Source organism: Malaya genurostris, chromosome 2 (assembly GCF_030247185.1).
Source record: "Malaya genurostris strain Urasoe2022 chromosome 2, Malgen_1.1, whole genome shotgun sequence".
NCBI classification, from domain to species: domain Eukaryota; kingdom Metazoa; phylum Arthropoda; class Insecta; order Diptera; family Culicidae; genus Malaya; species Malaya genurostris.
This window is the reverse complement of record NC_080571.1, coordinates 337355672-337376652: the sequence shown is the minus strand read 5'-3', so window position 1 is coordinate 337376652 and position 20981 is coordinate 337355672. Positions and strand designations below refer to the sequence as shown.

Genomic DNA, 20981 nt, shown 5'->3' with positions numbered 1-20981 from the left:
ATTTTGATCAAACTAATGTGTAATTAAACCTGAAAAATCTCGAAATGATTTTTTCTTGAATATTTTCCAATATGACATCGAGTGACAGTGAGTTGAATAGAAAATGGTTCACCCAACGTAATGACATATATTATCTAAATAACAGGAAACATTAACATGTTAATATTTCGGAAAGAAATTCTCTACGTTTTGTTTTTCATCAGATTTAATCTTCTAGTTGAATTAAACAACAATACAGTATAGTCATTTATCTTAGAGGGCCCGACTTTTGTGATACGCACTGTAGGTATTATTTTGGCAAGTCCGTGTGCTGGTGTTGAAAAAATAAGTTGCACAAGCAGTAATATATAATTATGGGATTAACTATGATGAAATTAACTTTTATTCAATATCTTTGAAAAGTGATGTTAGGTCTGCTTATTTTTTTTCGCGAGATGAAAACCGAATACAAATTATCTGATTGATATGCGTATATAACGCTGTATTCCTGCAACTATTATGATAATAATCTCATGTCTGCAAGTTTTGCGTTCAATTCAAACATCTTGCACTACTTTTTTGCAAGTTTTGAATTTTATATCAATGTTTTTCTGAAACTGAAGAAAACTGCGCACACTGATCTAAAAATTCATGAGGCAGCCAAAACAATGCGGACTCTGCAGAAATATATTTTTTAGAGCAAGGTTATAAAGTCGGCTTAGCATTTTTTGCCTTGCGGAGAGCATCAATCAATTCACTAATTTTTCTTCCACAAAAGATTTATAGCAATTTCGACGTATATTGTGTCCGGTAAAATTATGACAGCCCTTTGGAAAGTTTTTGATAAGTTGCACTATTGTTATAGTTACTCCCGTTTTACATGACGATGTAAAATTTTTTGTAGAGCTTCTAGTGAAACAAAAACAAGTTGGTGATTTACTGCACAATTGTTTTAGATGTACTTAAAGGTGTTTTACAGTGATTTTTGCGGTAGTATTGTGAAACTTAACAGTGATAAGTTGCACAACCAATTTTAATATATATTTCTAAACATATCTAACATAAATAACATTTCTAAATCAATAAAAAAAATTTTTTTAAGTAGTTTTTTATGTGAATTTTCAAACCTATGCGAACGTATCCTCCGCATCATAACGACTTCAGTGTACTACGCTTAGAAACAATGCTTCAATTATTGAAAACCAATGATGGGAAGTTACTCTAAACATTCTTGAACTAATTCATCACAACCAAATGAGCCTACCTTAAAACACACACTGCGCCGTCATGAGCATGCTACTGTGAATGAACTCGAAGAAGTTTCCCACAAACACACACGGGCAGCATAAAAGCTCCCAACTGACGTCGTCGTATTGCACAGAATGAACACCGGGTTTGTTGTTATGCTAATGAACACGGTCCCGGTGAAGGTGTGTTCCTTTTTTTTACGTTCTTACCCTTCTCGATCACCTGGCAAAGCTTTACCGTGATGCAGCGAAATGCATTTGTACCAATACAGGCAAACCGATCGGTGTGAGCGTTTCATCGACAGAAGGCAGGCAGTGGATGGTGGATGGCGGACGGCTCGTTGACGGATGAATGAATGAATGAACGAACGAGCAGCCACCAGAGTCCGTCAGTTCGCCTGCATTCAGTTCGAGCATAGACGGCGTCGCGTTCGGTTCTCACTGGAGGTGGTGTTTTGTTGCGCCCAAGTGTAAACGGTTATTTGCTTCCCTGCTCAGTTAGCTAGTTTGAGTTTATGCGGTGACTAGGGGTTAATCTCGTGCGCGTCCCCTTCCAAGACATTCGGCTCAATTCGTTCGTTATTGTTGCTAATAAGTTTGCGTTTTCGGTTCGGTTGGCGAACTAAAGATTGCTATCCATCGAACACAGGACCGCTGTCCATTAAAGGAAAAATAATCGACGGTTTAGGATTAAGCAGCAATTTAGAGCTTAAGCTTGTTTTGTGTCATGTGAGAAAGTGGATAACGGGAGGTGAAGCAGACGAAGGTTCGCTTTAAGGAAGGCAAAATTTCATGACATCCTATTTTGTGCTGGTTGGTGAGACTTGAGCGCGTTGCGCGGTTGAAAAAAAAATTGACCGGCCGGATTGAGAAGAGACCGGTTCGACGAATTTCCGGCAACGATCAACGACGGACTGTTGGCGATGAGTGAAGCGATACCACGAGAATCGAACAAAAATCGGCTGGAAATAAACAGTGCATGAAAGAGAAGATTGGTTAATTGATTTTTTTTCGCGGCGAAGAGTTGAATACGAATATGAATAACACAAACGTCGAAGAATGAGTTCGATTGTCACCGATTCTTATCAAGCCGAACGGAGATAATGAATGTGAATGAGTTAGTGAAAAGATAATTCAGGTTTTCAGGTGATTACGTGCCCCAATCAACAGACACCTTTGTCGTTCTAGAACCGGACCTGAGTGGATAAATTACTCTTCTAATTAATGGATTAAGATTTCAGTTCGAGTGCTTTGCTGGATAAAGAAGAAAACGACGGGATCAAACGGCGCAGAAGGAAAAGAAGGTGAGGCGAACATCGAATCAACAATCGACTACTGAACGTTACGATCGTTTCTCGTTCGTTGCCACTGAGGAGTATTTTTTTTTTGTTGCTCTTATGTCAAGAACTTTAAATTTGGTTCTTTTAGAGACTCCTCCAATATTCGTTGCTTCTGCTTCAAGCTGTCGTTTCGGGGCGGATACAGTTCTCTGACAGGTGAAGAAGAGAATGACTATTTTCATCGGATTGCGAATTTATTCTGAAACACTGGTAGTAGTGGGAAGTTGGCTTCTGATCCAGCCCTGTCAGTTTGCCAAAAAATATTGTTTCATATTTTCTTGGCTGCTTGCAAAAAGGAAATCTACGTAAATCGAAGTGTCTGTCGTGGGTTTCTTGTACGCCCGGGGAAGTCGGAATAAGCAGGTTCTTTGTACTCGTAAGTGTGAGAATGGGTTGCACAAACAAACGAACGAACGTCATTAGGAAGTATTGATTGAAGGTTTATTTTAATAACGGTGCTCGTAGACTAGCTACCAAAGTAGAACACATTAATTGAATATCATTTTCTTTTTCACGTTTCCAACTTGGGAACGAAATCTCAAGCTAGGTTTGGTCTTTCACTTTTGGTAGTTATGATGTTATGCGAGTATCAAACCATGTGGGAAAAAGTAAAATAAAAGATGTTACAAAATTTGAAAAATATAATCTATACCTTCGGAAGCATGTCTCGTATTTGTTAAGTTTCTCCGAATCGTGAAACTTTTCTGAGAATTGTACGTCTTTGGGGTTTGGAAGAAGCACAATTTAGAAGGTAACCCGCTTAAGAAAAGTGCCGTACATTAACAGTTAGTCCGGTCGTTGTGGAATTACTTTCAGTCTTATACTTCGTTTACACTTACACATGTTTTGCATAGTTATTATGAGACCCAAAATAGAATTGACGTATTCGAAAAACTGCTTAATTTGAAGAATGGATTTCTTTTGAAAGCTATAGCTAGAGTTCATAGATGAAAAACTTCCGGTTTCGGATACATAATCGTAAAAGTGACGTAGCCGACAAATGCTTTTTCTTATCAGCACTTGTTTTTTTTCAGAAAGATAAACAATTATCTAGTTTAGATGCTGAAGTTTTTTTTCGAGATTTTTTCAGTGCAGTTTTCCGAGTAGTTTTTTTTTTATCTGGGTCAGATCTAGGACTATTCTTCAGTTTTTGCAATGACTGAGTGGGAACATATATTGGAGAAGCCAAATTAATGAAGTCGTCCTAGTCGTGTTTTAACAGTTCGGCTGAAAAGTTCGTATCGTTTAATAGAAACACACATTTTTTTGCCAAAATTCGTTTTTATTATTCAACATAATTGCCATCAGAGGCGATACAGCGATTATAGCGGTCTTCCAACTTTTCGATACTATTTTTGTAGTACGATTTGTCCTTTGCCTCAAAATAGGCCTCAGTTTCAGCGATTACCTCTTCATTGCTTCTAAATTTTTTACCAGCGTGCATTCTCTTGAGGTCTGAGAACAGGAAAAAGTCACTGGGGGCCAAATCTGGAGAATACGGTGGATGAGGGAGCAATTCGAAGCCCAATTCGTTCAATTTCAGCATGGTTTTCATCGACTTGTGACACGGTGCATTGTCTTGATTATGAGCTCACGCGGCACCCATTTTGCACAAAGCTTTCTCATATCCAAATATTTGTGAATAATATGTCCAACACGTTCCTTTGATATCTTTAGGGTGTCAGCTATCTCGATCAACTTCACTTTACGGTCATTGAAAATCATTTTGTGGATTTTTTTCACGTTTTCATCGGTAACAGCCTCTTTTGGACGTCCACTGCGTTCATCGTCTTCGGTGCTCATATGACCAGTACGAAATTTTGCAAACCACTTACGAATTGTTGCTTCGCCCGGTGCAGAGTCTGGATAACACTCATCAAGCCATTTTTTTGGTATCGGCGGCACTTTTTTTCATCAAAAAGTAGTGTTTCATCAACACACGAAATTCCTTTTTTTCCATTTTTTCACAATAACAAAAGTAGCTTCACTCAAAATGCAATATCTCACAAACTAATAATCAGACAGCTGTCAAATTCATACACGTATCTTTTGAAGGTTGGTACTAACTGAAAATGGTATGGATTTAATTCTAGTGGCGCCCTCTTTAATTGAAACGATACGAACTTTTCAGCCGATCTGTTAGGGTTGTGTCTATCACAAGGCTTAAAGTGGCGAAATGGTAGCGCGTATGCACGGAATGCATAAAAACGCAGGTTCGAGTCCTGCCTCTGAGCGTATCTTCTTCCAAAAAATCATCTTTTCTGTTAGTTTTTCATTCATTTGGCTTCTCCAATATACATATATTTCCACTCAGTCATTGCAAAAACTAAACTTAGTTATGACGACTATCGTGACTATTCTTTTATTTTCTTCAGCTATTTCTAGTATTAATACACAGACAAAATATGAATTTTACAGGTGACCCAGGTAACCAGTAAGCACTAATAATGGCATTAAAATAGCATTTTATTAGCACCAAAAATGCTTTGAGCTCTATATCTGCAATCTGGAAGCTCATCTGTTGTAAATCAATCATTATTTCAGTTTTCAGAATGCAACTGAATCTGACTCAGTCGATTAACTGCGTGCTTTGTGATCTAATGTGTCTCGGTTCAAGCCGCGCTGTTGCTATCGATCTTCTGTTTTTTTTTATTTCATTTGATTTCAAGCCAAGTAGTTTTCATTTTACATGTTCTTGAATATAAATTTGTGTGAAATATGATATAAAATCACAAGAATTTTTCGAACTGTGCACACTTAAAAAATGTTACATCTTTATAGATGCACATAAAAGGAGCGTCGCGATTTACTTACATTCACAATACAAAGCATTCAAAGATAAGTCATATCATTAACTTCACAGTTGTTTTAGTTGAAACTCACATCGATACAGACGCAAAATTTATGTTTACATGTTAGTAGATGGAATATTGTGTCATTACCGAAGAAATTACGGCATACTTGAATTTACGTCAAGCGTAAATTTCATTTTTTCTAAGAGTGTGTAGTATTATATCTGATATTGAAATATTTTTCTTCATTTTGATACAATAGATTTAAGTATATTGTAGAATCGGTGATATATTAAATTTTCATTCAAATATGTTTATTTGTTAGGGTTCTGTTGAGAAGGTGACAGTAAATTTCAGATTACTATCACAATTAGAATAACTATTAGAATTATACCTTTAGAAAGTCATTTTTATGATTAAATGGAAAATATCCCAAATATCCCAAATTATCAATATTTAAATAGGGTTTGGTATGTTCAACAATAAAGTTTCGGCCTCATTCAAGCTTCAAGAACCTGCATCTGGTTATATAGCAGAGTTAGCAGCAGTTCATTATAGCTTGAGTGTAATCTTCACATTATCTCCAAACCATTATTTTCTCTTCACAGATTGTCTGAGTGCAATTGAAGCCATTCGCTCAAACGCTGCTGGCAAAAATGAACCGTTTTTTTGGCAAAATAAAACAATGTCTGAACGACATATTGAACAATAATAATCAAATCAAAATAGTTTGGGTTCCGGCTCATTGCTCCATTCCAGGCTATGAAAAAGCAGATAGTTTAGCCAAATGTGGTGCTATTGAGGGTGAAATTTATGAGAGACCGATTGCTTTCAACGAATTATATAGCGCATCTCGTCAAAGAACACTTTCCAGCTGTCAATCTTCTTGGAATAGAGATGATTTGGGTCGGTGGATGCACTCAATTATTCCGAAAATATCGACAAATGCATGTTTCAGGGGACTGGATGTGAGAAGGGATTTCATTCGTGTGATGTCCAGACTCATTTCCAATCACTACACGTTAGACGCACATCTCCTTCGAATTGGGCTTTCCGAGACTAATCATTGTGCTTGTGGCGAAGGTTATCGGGATATTTATCATGTCGTTTGGACATGCGTGGAGTATCGTGATGACAGATCTCAACTAATAAATTCTTTGCGTACCCAAGGTAGACTATCCAATGTCCCAGTTCGAGACATTCTTGCTTGTCGTGACCTTCCATACATGAAACTTCTTTATCATTTCATAAAGAAAACTGGAGTTTCAATTTAATAAAGGACCCTTTTAAGACTTAGTTCTGATTCCAGCTGCGGCCATGTGTTCAACCAATAGCTAAATTAGAATAGATATTATGTAATGATACAAACACAGAAAGAAAAGATGAAACTTACACGACATGTAAACCAATAGTACTATTAAACAGACGTCAGTTGAAACGAAAATCTGATTTAAAACCATGATTGATGTAAAATTACATTGAAATGCATTTACTTTTTCATTGAACAAGGTTGTATATTTACAAATCGCTTAGTTTTGTAATGTAACTTTCCATTCAATTACCTGCTCCAAATATGTGCATGAAAATAAATGTAAATTCACAAAATATTTTTATCTGTGAACAAACTCGAAATAGTTTATTAAATTATCAACAAAATGTCTGAAAATAACAGCCTATTTTATAATTTATAGACCTTAATCGTTTGGTTCAAATAATATTTCCGAGTAGATTTCATAATTAATGACGAATTACCTAAGATGATATTGAAGTAATAAGAGGAATATGTTTTAGTAAATTTAAATCGTTGTGACTATTTTACAATCATATTAGGATAAGAATTTTACGTAAAAGTGATGCTACGGCGAAGAAAAACTTATGTAAACTGCTTTAAGAAATGAACGTATTTATGGGGGAAAAATTAATATTTAAACAAAAAATACCAGAAGCCGTTTTTCTTCTGGGCGGTTTTACAAATTCTGTTTGCAGTTTGTTCGAGACGGACTTCTTAGAATTCACCAGATTTTTTCAGGATTGGTAGGATTCTGAAAAATTCTGTACAATTCTGAATGACCGTGAAGAATATTATAGGATTTGCAGGATTCAATGTGATTCACTGGTTTTTGCTGGGTTTGGTAGCATTTTATTGGATTTTTCATATATAACGGGACTTAAGAATTTTGCAGGATTTAGCAGGAATTTGTAGGATTTTGAAGGATTTTATAGGATTTGATAGGATTTTCATGATTCAGCGGAATTTAAGCATTTTGAAAGATTTTAATGGGTTTCATAGGATTTCCAAGATATGACGAAATTAAAAAATTTTAGGATATTTGCAGGATTTTAAAGGATGTTGTAGGATTTGCAGGAATCAATGTGAATGTGAATCAATTTGTTGAATTTGCAGGATTTGGTAGGATTCTGTATGGTTTGCAGGATTTAACGGAATTCAAGGATTTTTAGGTTTTGATGGGTATTTGCAGGATTTGAAATGGTGTAGGATTTGCAAGGTTCAATGCGATTCTCCAGATTTAGCAAAATTTTGAAGGATTTGCACAGTGGCGTCTCGTCCTCATGTGCATCTCGTGCACCACACAACCGGTAAAGTTAAGTGAAATTGTTTTTTAGATTCCCAATTGATTCGACAAAAGCAGGTCGGGTGGTACCGAATATGAAATTATGAGCGATTTTATCCACAGCAATTCTACAAAATTTCAAGTGTCACTGTGTTAGTGTTTTTTTCCATGCACATAAGTTACTGCACAGATTCAAGAAAAGAACGAATTACTCAGCCCAGCTCTAAGATTTGTTATTCTCTCTGTCACGTTTAGCTCTGTGAGAACTTGTATGCATAGCTTCAGGAGGGGATTCAGTGACTTATGCTTATGTCAGTTGAGAACAATTTGCTGTCTCAGTTGCAACGTCAAAACGATTTTATTGATAAAGTTATTGACAGATTTTCTCGATGTCCAGGGCGCTGATACGACATAAGTTTAATAAAAAAATCCCATCCAAAAGTATATCAATATTTCATTGTATTGAAAAACACAAACGAATATCCATTTCTCAATCGTTATCTTCCATTTACAACGGATTGTTACAACTGATTTCATACCACATATGCAATGCACAACCCGTGAATATCGTCACGAGACGCCACTGGATTTGCAGGATTAAGTATTATTTTCCGGATTTCGTAGAACTTATTTCACTATATTGAACCGGATTTCGCAGGATTTCAACCACAATTTTCTAGGATTTGCCGAATTATTCATTTCCCATGATTTTGCAGGATATTGTACGATTACATTTGTCAAATTTAACGGAATTTAATGAATTTGCAGGATTTAATGTAATTCTCCGTGTTTCGCCGAATTTTACAAAATTTTGTAGATCCTTGACGGATTTGCAGGATTAAATGTGATTCTTCGGATTTTGTAGAACTTGTAATATTTTACTGTATTTTGCACAGTCCTGCAGGATTTTCTAGGATATTATTATATTTTGTAGGATTTGCTGGACTTAACAGTTTTCAAGGATTTTTGGTAGGTATTTGCAGGATTCAATGTGATTTTCCGAATTTTGCAGACTAATGCAGAATTTTACAAGTTTTTAGAGAACTTTAAAGGATTTGCACGATTAAGTGTAATTCTTCGGATTTTGTAGAACTTTTACGGATTATTCCGAACTTTGCATTATTTCAGGATTGTAGAGTTTTTCCGGATTATTCAGGACTTTGCATTATTGCGAAGGATTCTAGTGGATTTTAAAAGATTTGCCGGATTTAACGGTATTCAAGGATTTCACATGATTTAGAATGGATTTCGCTGATGTCCCGGGTTGGCGGTTCAATGGATAGGACGCTGGTCGTACAAGCCAACTGTCGTATGTTCGAGCCCCGACCTGGAAGGATTCTTAGTGTCAGTAGGATCCATAGTACTAGCCATGCAATGATTCTGTACGCTAAGAATCGGCTGCGAAGTCTGTTGAAACAGAAAGGCCAAATTCCACGGACGGAATGTAATGCCAGGACTTTGCTTTGGATTTCGCTAAATTTTGTAAGATTATGTAGAATTTTGAAGGATTTGCATCGCATTTTGTATAACTTGTAGGATTTACTATTTTATTGGATTTTTTTTATTTTAGTGATTTGCAGGTTTTATAGGATTATATAATATTTGCCGAATTTAACGTAATTTAAGAATGTTACAGGATTTTGCAGGACTCAATGCGATTCTTCGGATTTCGTAGAACTTGTAGGATTTTTTTATATTTTGCAGGGTTTTTCCGGATTTTGCATGATTAACCGGAGTTTTCAAGATTTTTCCGGAATATTCAGGGCTTTTGCAGGATTTGTCGGATTTATCGGTATTCAAGGATTTCGCATGATTTAGAAGGATTTTTGGGGTTAAATAGGATCTGTAGAATTTAATGGAATTTAAGGATTTCGTAGTTTTTAAGTATTAGCAGGATTGGATGTAATTCTCCGGATTTAGCAGAATTTTGCAAGATTTTGTAAGATTTTGAACAAGATTTTGTAAGAATTGAAGGATTTGCATCGCATTTCGTAGAACTTGTAGGATTTACTATATGTTGCAGAGTTTTGCCGGATTTTTCAGGATTATCTAGAATTTTGCAGGATTTTGTAGGAATATTCAGGACTTTCCCGGATTTTGTTGGATTATATAGGTTTTGCAGGATTCGACGAAGTTTAAGGATTTTATTGGATTTTGAACGAAGCTGTAAAAATCTTCAGATTTTATAAGATTTTGCTTAACTTATAGCATTTTCAGAATGCAAATCCCAGAATTTTACAAGTTTTTGCAGAACTTTGAATGATTTGTAGGATTAAGTATGATCCTTCGGCTTTTGTAGAACGTGTAGGATTGATTAGATATTTCAGGGTTTTGTCGGATTATTCAAGACTTTGCATTATTTTGAAGCATTTTATTGGATTTTTTTTATTTGCCGGATTTAACGGTATTCAGTGATTTTGCAGGTTTTGTAGGATTATAACGTAATTTAAGAATTTTACAGGATTTTGCAGGATTCAATGTGATTCTTCGGATTTCGCCGAATTTTTGTAGGATTTTATAAGAATTTTGCAGGATGAAGTGTGATTATTCGGATTTCGTAGAACTTGTAGGATTTTCTTATATTTTGAAGGTTTTACCGGATTTTGCATGATTAACCGGAATTTTGCAAGATTTTGCCGGAATATTCAGGGCTTTTGCAGGATTTTTCGGATTTAATGGTATTCAAGAATTTCGCCTGATTTAGAAGGATTTTTTGGGTTACATAGGATCTGTAGGATTTAATGGAATTTAAGGATTTCGTAGGTTTTAGGTATTTGCAGGATTAGATGTGATTCTCCGGATTTTGTAGAATATTGAAGGATTTGCATTGCATTTCGTAGAACTTGTAGGATTGACTATATTTTGCAGAGTTTTGCCGGATTTTTCAGGATTATCTAGAATTTTGCAGGATTTTTTAGGAATATTCAGGACTTTCCCGGATTTTGTTGGATTATATAGATTTTGCAGGATTCGACGAAGTTTAGGGAATTTACTGGATTTTGAACGAAGCCGTAAAATTTTACAGATTTTATAAGATTTTGCTTATCTTATAGCATTTTCAGAATGCAAATCCCAGAATTTTACAAGTTTTTGTAGAACTTTGAAGGATCTGCAGGATTAATTGTGTATCTTCTGATTTTGTAGAACGTGTTGGATTTTTCTAGGTTTTGCAGGATTATTCAAGACTTTGCATTATTGTGAAGCGTTTTATTGGATATTGCTGGCTTTACCGGATTTAATGGTAATCAAAACAACCACGTTCTTACGGCTAAACATCGTCCGAGCAGATCAAAAACAGTTGCTTACTTTTAGGAACTTATCCGTCGCCCTTCGGAATAACGCAACGACGACGACAACCGCGACATCAACGACGATGTTGACGAACATCAAACCGCTTGTCGGCTGGCTTCTGTTGTTCCTATTCATAGCGCGGCGATCGGCCAACCAGTGGCGACAACTTTTTTTCCTCCTTTTATTGTATATTAATTATGCGCCTGTTGTCTCAATAGTACGTGTATCCGAGAGAGGCAAGCCGGGCAAGTTTTTCCAACACCGCGCTGAAACAACCAGCTCTCGGTGCAGCTGCATAGGAGGCGATGTCGGCAGCTCCCTAGGCGACGCGCAACTCTCAAACGGAAAACAAAACATGGCTAATGTGATGATCGTGGTTTGTGCGGTAGGGATGCTTTAAGGTTGGAATGAAGAAAAGTTGTTAACATTTTGAAAATTAATCTGGAATTGTTTCGTGTCATCAAAAACGTCCCAATTGTTTCACCTTAATTCTAGTATTGACCAATGCCGATGCCTACAATCGACCACTATCCAGGTCGACACAGAACAAAAACAAAAAAGAACATCAACTCTATCGTGTTATGCTTGGCGAAATGAGATATAATTGCGCAAACGAATATTTATAAGAGCGAATGCATGAAAGTGCCTTGCAGTGGCAGCCAATGTGCCAGCACCCTTGCTACTATAAATAATACTCGGTATGCGTTTGACGTAGGGTTAGAAGAAAAGTGAGGACAACAATCAGCCGTGACAGTTTGATATGTTCCGTTCCTTGTGCTAGCTAGTGATCGTACTGGATCGTAGTACCCACTGGATACAGCTCGGACTTTGCGGTACGGTTTCTGACGTTGGATGATAAATTAACTCAAAATCGTTCACTTTGCTGCGTTAATTCTCGGACGCTCTTCATTCGGCATTCATCTTCCGGCAACGGATTGGAACTTTCTAAAATATTCGTTAAAGACTTAATTCGAGATTACCGTAGATGCTAGTTTACACGACGAGTTCGGATAGGTAATTTTCACAGGCTTCGGAAACGACTTAATGTTTCATCACACTACCGTTAATGCCTCTGAACCCATGATTTATTGAAAAAAAACAGCAGTGTTTGATATTTTCATTCTTTTTATGATCTGCTGTATTTTTGTCCTATCGAATAAGAGATCGCCCCGATAAAGTCACCAAAAGGAAATTAATAACTTTCCGAACGGTCATTCATTATTCGATCTTTGAACGGTCTCTCAGTGCTTCGCTTTTTTTTATTGCAATCCAAAGGAAAAGCCGGATAAAATGCATCGTTGGTGAAAGCGTAAAATTCTGCTTGTTACCTAGTCTTCCAGCTTTTTCACATTTTACCCCAATTCACCGGTGTACTGCTTCATCATCAGTCGACCCTGTTGTGCGCTCTGCATGTTTACACTTACTTTACGACTCCTTTTTTTTCTCTCTCTCTCCCGTCCTTGTCGCTCGTTCATTTTGGGTTTTGTTGAACTTTTCAACGTGTAAGTAGCATCGCTCTTCACCCGCGCCCTGTGCTGGCGCAGTTAGGCTAACCGGGACCCATAAAGTAAAAGCTTCGGTTTTGGGTCGGTTCGTCGCTCGGACGTTTTAGACATTTTACGACCTCTCGATACCCATCGATAAATCATCTTCCGACGAAGCAAGTGGGGCCATAAAATGAAAGGGACTTTATCGGAGTGCAGAGGGTCATAAACATTAGAGTCCCGGCACTAAGCCGGAGACCTTCCTCGAATGTTTAATCTGAACGGTTGTTTCAAGGTCCTTTTTTTTTCTTCTTCCGGTGAGGACAGTTTTTACCTGAATTCGTGAAGTTAATTGAACCAAACAGGCAGCTGCGCCGCAACTGTTCACTATTTGCTATAGTTTTATTCTTGCCACGTGGATTCGAACCGCAACCGAACTCGCAGTAGTAGGCTTGATTGACACTGACTGGCCCTTGTGCTGTATTCCGTATCCGGATTATAGCACCGAAATGAAAAAAAAAATATAAACCTTCTCACCTGGCCTGCTTCGATTTTTGGTATGTATTCTGTTTGTTTAGCTGCCACCCGGTTTTCTGCTTTTTACTTCTGCAATTTCACTCAATCGTTCGATCACTGATTGGAACAAACTAGGCTCATTTCGCCCGGTACTCAACGGTACTCAACGGCCATGGGACCGAAGCGCATGGCGGAGCATAATTTTTGTTTTCCAGCCCCCCCCCCGGATCTAAACGGGTGTTAATTTTTGCCTGCTCTAGGAGGTGCTATTCGTGTACAATGTTTAGCGATTGTGGTTGAGCGGAATCGATGCCCCGATGCCGATGCGTGCCGCTGAAGATACAATTCCGGTGTGTGGTTTAGTTTCTATTCGTTGGTAGATCGGTTTCATGTGGCTTAGTTTAGTTTTCATAAAATAGTTCAATGCTATTCGAAGACGATAATCGATGTGCCATGGTTGCGGTTTAATCCGCGAAGGTTTATCAGACAGCTAATATCAGTGGGAAATTTGCGGAGGAAAACGGTGCGGGGCGCAGACAATGCTCTACTGTTTTAAGCGAATTTGTTCAGTCCGTTCATTTTATGTTTGTCAACCGCACATTGGAATGTAGTAAATCTGTTTTGATTTGTTTTATTTTCGCGAAAGTGCTGTTTTAGTTTTTACACGCTTTTATGAAGCAGTTATCACCTGTTTTAATCCCGCAATGTGAGGGTACATTGATTATTGATTTCTTTACTTTTAAATAAAATGCTTTTTACAGTAGCTTACCAAACAACATTTTCATTGTTAAAAATTTGAATCTTTTCGATAAACCATCTTAAATTGATTCTAATTTGAATACTTATTATATAAGATCCTAGTCTCATGAGTGGTTTCATGAAAACAGTGTAAGTTAGTAAATACAAAATATCTGCTGACAACAATCAAAAGACCTGCTCATCACTCTCAAACATAAAAATTTTGAATCTTACAAAATCATCGCATTGGTTACTCTACTGATAATGATAGACTCGTGTGAAGTTCGGTAGGGAACGATGATTCTCACTAACAGAATTCCACATTTTCCGACAAAAATCTATGCAATCTTCAATTGAATCGATTCGCTCTCTATATTAGTTAGTAAAGACTGTCCAGAAAGTATGGACGCACTTTGTTTCGCTGTAAATAAATCAAAAGTGTTAGATACTCAAATTTTATCCGATATACTGATAATATTAGACTACAACAACAAAATATTATTCTCAACAATGGCTACTTAGCCATTGTAGACTAGTTGGCGCACCTTCTTGCGAACGTTCCTCATTAAATTCCGTACAGACTTCTTGGCGACAAGTTTTGACACTTTTTCCAATCTTTTTCGAACTGTTGAATGGTTTCGGCTGCCGAGACATGTTTCCTAAGATGTGCCTTCGTTAATGCCCAAAATTCCTCAATTGGTCGAAGTTGTGGGCAATTTGGTGGATTCATGTCTTTTGGGACGAAAGTGACATTTGTGGTAGTATACCATTCTACCGTTGATTTCGAGTAGTGGCAAGAAGCAAGATCTAGCCAGAAGGCAACAGGATCCTTGTAACTTCGAATCATGGGTAGAAGTCGTTTTTGTAAACATTTCTTGATGTATATTTCGCTGTTCATTGAAGCAGTGGTGCTGAAGGGTTTCGAAATCTTACCGCAGCTACAAATTGCTTGCCAGACCATAGCTTTCTTACCAAATTTTTCGACTTTAATTGATGTCTCGGACTGGTTTAACACTTGCCCTTCTCGCACCGTATAATATTGTGGTCCCGGAAAGGATTTGTAATTGAGTTTCACGTAGGTTTCGTCGTTCATGATTATGCAGTTTAAATTTCCAGCAAGAATCGTATTGTACGTATTCGAACCCTCGACCTGATCGATGCTTCTTGTTTCGGACTACGTTTTGGTTGTTTCTGCTTCTTATAGGTTCGAAGATTCAAACGTTCTTCAGCACGAAGAACATTTGACTTTGAAGTGCCCACTTTTTTGGCCACATCCCGAACTAAAACCTCCTTCTTTTGCTCGAACGCCTTCAGTATACGTTTATCCAACTGAGGGTTAGCAGGACCTTTTTTTCGACACGTTTTCAGTTTATCCTCAAAGGTGTTATCCTCACCGAACTTCCTGATTGCATTTCGCACGGCTTTTCCACTTACTCCTTCCATTTTTGCTATCTTTCTCAGTGACAGTCCGCGTTCTGTGCACTATTTGTGCACAATTTTTCGACGTTGTTCTGCGGAAAGTCCACGCATTTCGAAACAAACTAATTAAAACGAATAAACAACTGCACAAGTGGTTAGAGAAGAGTGTAAACAACAGGACGCAGCCACAAAAATTTACAGACTCTGAACCATTGCGAAATGGCAGCGAATTTTGGTTGCGTCCATACTTTCTGGTACAGTCTTTATTTGTTTACAACTGCCATTATTATTAGTCAGTGAAACTCCCTTTCCCCATCTTTAAACCTGCAAGTTTAGGAGGCTTCTTTTTCAGTCGACGCTGTTTGTTAAGCCGAGTGGTTTCTGGAACGACATCTTCGAAGAGGCTTACCAATTTCTACAATTTCTGGCAGCTCCATCGATAAAACCAATCATGACATCACACTTGAAAAACTGGATCAACTTGGTTTTGATGCAAACGTTTTTCGATGGATACTGTCATACTTCCGAAATACTCATTTTTTGGTTAAAATTTACGATTATGTTGCGGAAGATTTTTTTTAAGCAAGATCTGGACTTCCGTGGGGGAGCTATCTCAGCCCTTTGATCTTTTTGCTGTACTATAACGATGTTAATTTTCCCTCATCGACAATTGGTAATCTTTGCAGATTGGTACAAATTAAATCGCATGGCCATGCATCCAGATAAATGCTCTATCATTACGTTTACGAGATACTACATTGAAGGGTTTGTGATTAGTAGTTGGTATCAATGATCTTGGTTTTATTCTTGACGAGCAGATGACATTCAAGCAACATACCAGCTGCATGGCTGCTAGAGTTCCTCGCTACCTGGTATGTGTGATAAGGATGACCAAGTATTTTACTGATGTTTACTGCATGAAATCCCTATACTGTCTACTCGTTTGTTTTACTCTGAACTATTGCTCAGTTTTTTGGAAGCCTCTTTACCTCAATGGCACTCGCATAATCGAGTCGATACAGCGAAGATTTGTTCGATTAGTTCTTCGTTGTTTTCCTTGGAATATTCCTTATGGGTAGTTGATAATGATGTAGATATGAAATAATTTTCTAAGGGACTACATGACCTTTTATTTGAAACCAAGTCTGCCATTGACTCTTCATAAGAAATGAATTATAAATGAGCTGGTGAAAAAAAGGCTGCAACATTTGTGATGAGATGTGGATTTATACTGCTCGGAAGAGTACGTGTTTCCCATTCCACACTGTAATACTTTTCCTTGCGCTGTCCACCTAATCTGACATTCGGAAGCACTGTTGCTTCCTGACGAAGTACGATCTAGAGGTAATACAGAAATTGGATCACAATTATAAAAAGAATATTTACTAATAACCATCCAACACTTGCGAGTGCATGTTTATAAAATCTGATATTTTGTTGTTGTTGACAAACCCTCAGGGTGTGAAGTAATCTACGCCTTTGAGGCTGCACAAAGTCTGGCACACTCCCGTAGAGGATCATTGTGTGCTGTGTGTTGAAGTCAATATTTACTCATATGTAATCTCTACGCACAACCGACACAGTTATCAGGCGAACAGGTTCACCGGGTTCGGTCTTATCAGGTGGACTCGTTTCTTTTCGTTCTCTTCTCTAACGCATGTTCGGGCTTATCAGTTCACCATAATGACTAATTGAAGGTTGCTCGTTTTTTTTCTCGAGGAGATTAAACGACGAAGCTTCAAATTTTTTGCAACTTTTAATAAATCCGTTAAATTCGGTTTGATGTAAACCCGAAGCTCTTAAGTTGGAAGCGATTTCCTTCGAATTGGAACACACGCAGCACCTCGAAATGATTGATAGCGTCGTAAACAAAGACTAATGAACTGTCTCCGATTACGGTTTTGCGATGCGACACATGAAAAAAGAAACAGCACCCGTAGCCAGTTTTGAAGACCTTGGTGCATGAAAGTGAGACGTGTTGAGTAATCTGGTGGTCTGAAGCGTAGATCCATTTTCTGTAACTCAAATCGGCAATGACGCTTTGGAATCGGTTTTTTTTCGCTTATGTAAAGTATTAAAACGTACCGTGATAACATATCACGAGTCCACTACTGGCAAGAAATTTAATGCTCGACAAACCACGACTTCCACGTGGGACAACGGCCCGGTCATGGAACTTCCACATTCAATTAACATTTTCTATAATTCATTACTTCATCAACGAGCAGCACCGATTCCGTTCCCGTATCCGTCCGGTCGGCCGGTGGCAGCCAAAAGCGCAATTCGATAGACGACGTAAGTTAGTTGTATCGTCGCTACTCTCTCTAATTAATAATTCACCCTTTAAAAGTCATCGAATCTCGAACAAGGCGCGCGCGCCCATGGTTCAACCGAGCATGGGCGGCTGTTGCTGATTAAATCGATGCTGATCAGTTCGACCGCGCTGGAGTCTGATGGGCTGTGATGTGTTTGATACCTGGGGACTTGCTCGGTGAGTTCGGGAACCCACGGGAGGGGAACAGGACTAGTTTCACTATTTTGTTGGTTTAATCGTCGCACCATTCTATCGTCAATTCGTTCGACCAATGTGGGGTCCGTTTCGCCCAGCCATTGGGCATTCGGAGAACATAACAGTTGTCAGCAGAAACCCACATTCGAAGTGGGAATCGATCGAGAGAGAAGCATTTGTGAGAGATAATTATTAGTAAATGTTTGAACGATTTTTAACGATTGCTGCAGGGGTTTGCATTAACTGGTCGTTTCGTAAAAGCGTATGAGTCAGTTATATAGAAATTAGTCAAGAAGCATCGATTTTGACACCAATTGATTCAGATTGATTCGAGAAGTTCACAAAAGCATACTTCAGTCTTTATGTCACACAGTCAGCATCATTTTTCCAAACTAGTGCTTGACATTTGCGTTGCCTATTTGTATGAGAACAGTGATGCTAATCAAAAAAAAACCTTCTTAGTCCACTTAGTGAAATTTTCATATATCTTGAAAAATCACCATAGGGGGGAGTACATGAAATTTTCGAAATCAAAAAAAAATTTGATGCCAAAAGGCTTAGAATTGCATGAAACGTCGAGATTTAGTGTTATCTCGAAAAAAAATTTTTTTTGAAAAAATCGACTTTTTGGGACTTAGAAAATATATGAAAATTTTTCTAAGTCCCAGAAAGTTGATTTTTTCAAAAAAATTTTTTTTGAGATGACACTAAATTTCGATGTTTTATGCAGTTTTAAGAGTTTTGGCATCAAAAAAAATTTTCGATTTTGGAAATTTCATGTACTCCCCCCTATGGTGCTTTTTCAAGATCGAAAATTGTCAAACCTTTACCACCGGGCAGCACCCCTTAAGCATGTCCGATTTAGGTCAAATTTTGCATGAAGGCTTTTTTCGAGGTGCTTAAACTTTTGAGCACTAGAACTTTACGAAAATAGAGGTGATCCCAAAATTTTGGCACCCTTATATATATAAGAGCGGTAAAAAATCAACGTGTTTTGTCGGTTACGTCACTTATACAATCATATATCTGGAACCAAAAGTCACAACCATTTGATCTTCGAACTTGATCAATGGCACGACAGTAGCTTTCAAACGAGCTCAAGTTTGTTAAAATCGGATCAGCCATCTCTGAGAAAATTGAGCGCGTTCAAATACAACGCTTTTTGTCGGTTACGTCACTTATACAATCATATCTCCGGAACCAAAAGTCACAGCCATTTGATCTTCGAACTTGATCAATGATCCGATAGTAGCTTTCAAACGAGCCCAAGTTTGTTCAAATCGGTTCAGCCATCTCTGAGAAAATTGAGCGCGTTCAAATATCTTCGAAAAGTGCACACACACACACACACACACAGACATTTTCCGATCTCGACGAACTGAGTCGAATGGTATGTAACACTATGGGTCTCCGAGGCTCCGTTCGAAAGTCGGTTTTTCCAGCAATTCTAATACCTTTCTATAGAGAAAGGCAAAAACACTATTTAAATTAAATTAGATTAGTATTAAACTATTATAAACTCTTCTACCATTTAGAACACCGAACCGTCATTCAGTGACGACCGTACCAATTATTTGTAAGTAATCACGAGTAAGAAACACTCTCTTCTCTATTGTGGATGTATACTTGGGCTTACCAAAAAGCAAATTAACCTGTGTTCTAAAAGCAAAAAAATATCACTGATTTGTGTTTGGATAAAAAGGACATTTTTCGTGATTGTTTTGCTTAGTCGGAAGGTTCCTCTTTCACAAAAAAATACTTTCCCGAGAATTTTCTATTAGAAGGCCGAAATTTGAAAAAAGGACATATGTATAGATTTCTGTACTACTACTCAATACACTGGTATCGCACAAGTAGACGTAGAACTGCGTCTTTGTTTCCTATATAGAACTGCGAATTCGAAATACGAAAAATAAAACCGTGCAAACAGTGGTCAGCTTGTAACGATTCCAGTAGATAAAACTATATATTTGAAAGAATTGGTGGTCAACACTTCAATTAATAACGGAAAATGTATCAATTTCCCTGTTCACCAAACCGTTCTCATAACTTCCCCTAACCGAGACGACAATTTTGTATATCTAAAACCTTTTTGCATTTTGCATAGCATAGACGCGATTATTTAAACTGAGCCACTTCACACACACAAAATTAGTATTGAGCCGAATTGAACTCGGTGCGGTTCGCTAACGCCATGCAAATGGATTCTTTTTTTCATCAGCAGGCCTTCTGTGAATTTTTATGCGCCGTTCGCCTCTCATGAGAGGGAATGATTTTTGTCGAAGCACTGCTGATTTTTCGCATTCTAAGTGCTGAAAGGGTCAGGATCAGGGGTGACATTATGAAATAGTTGAGTAGTTCTACGAACAAACCTTTTGTTTCATATAAAACATATTCCCAAGTCAAAAATTTAAGTTTTAATTAAAATTTATAAGGGGTTTTGTAAATAATTCAGCAATGACTACCTGTTCATGACAGCTGTAAATAATTCCCCTTTTGACAAGTAATATAATAGTTTGTAGTTGGATTTTGAAGCTAAATCAATCTAAGATATATGGATCAATTCGATAGGATCTAAATTAGGTACGGTTTGAGACTATAATGATTCAATGAAAAAAGCTACATCAAAAATTAACAATTTTCAAGCGTGAGAAAACGTTGATACGAATTGTCATCAATTTCACTATACTGAAACTTCCATAATAAATTATTACCATTCGTTGAAACATCACAACGTTTTTTTCATCAGTGCATTCTCGCAAGCATATCAAATATCGGTGCAATCCGTGTTCAACAGAATTCGATTCAGTTTAGAAACGGTTTCACGGATTAAAAAAGCAGTAGCATTTAAACTGTTCAGAACACATTTCCAACTCATTAACCAACTGATCGGACATTAATCGCGAGTTTGAAACTGAAAAAAAAGGACTCCAACAACAAAAAATGAACCTGACTCTTCTGTTACTTCAAGCAGTGGCAGTAATGATCATGATCGGAACGTATCCTACGACCGCCCAGGAAGAAATGTCCGACGAACCGCTATCGGGAGACTGCGAGTGCGAAGCAGTCTGGCAACCCATTTGTGCAAGTGAT

At 37.6% G+C, this 20981-nt stretch overlaps 1 protein-coding gene across 1 annotated transcript in view; it reads left to right on the top strand.

Annotated features, from left to right (window-relative positions):
- Window positions 1-1647: 1647 nt before the first annotated feature.
- The window catches only part of LOC131431709 (protein sickie-like), a 90934-nt gene continuing 71600 nt past the window's right edge, over window positions 1648-20981 (top strand). Inside the window, exon 1 of the mRNA XM_058597571.1 lies at window positions 1648-2530. The gene's annotated coding sequence lies outside the window, so the exon portion shown is untranslated. The remainder of the gene's footprint in view (window positions 2531-20981) is intronic.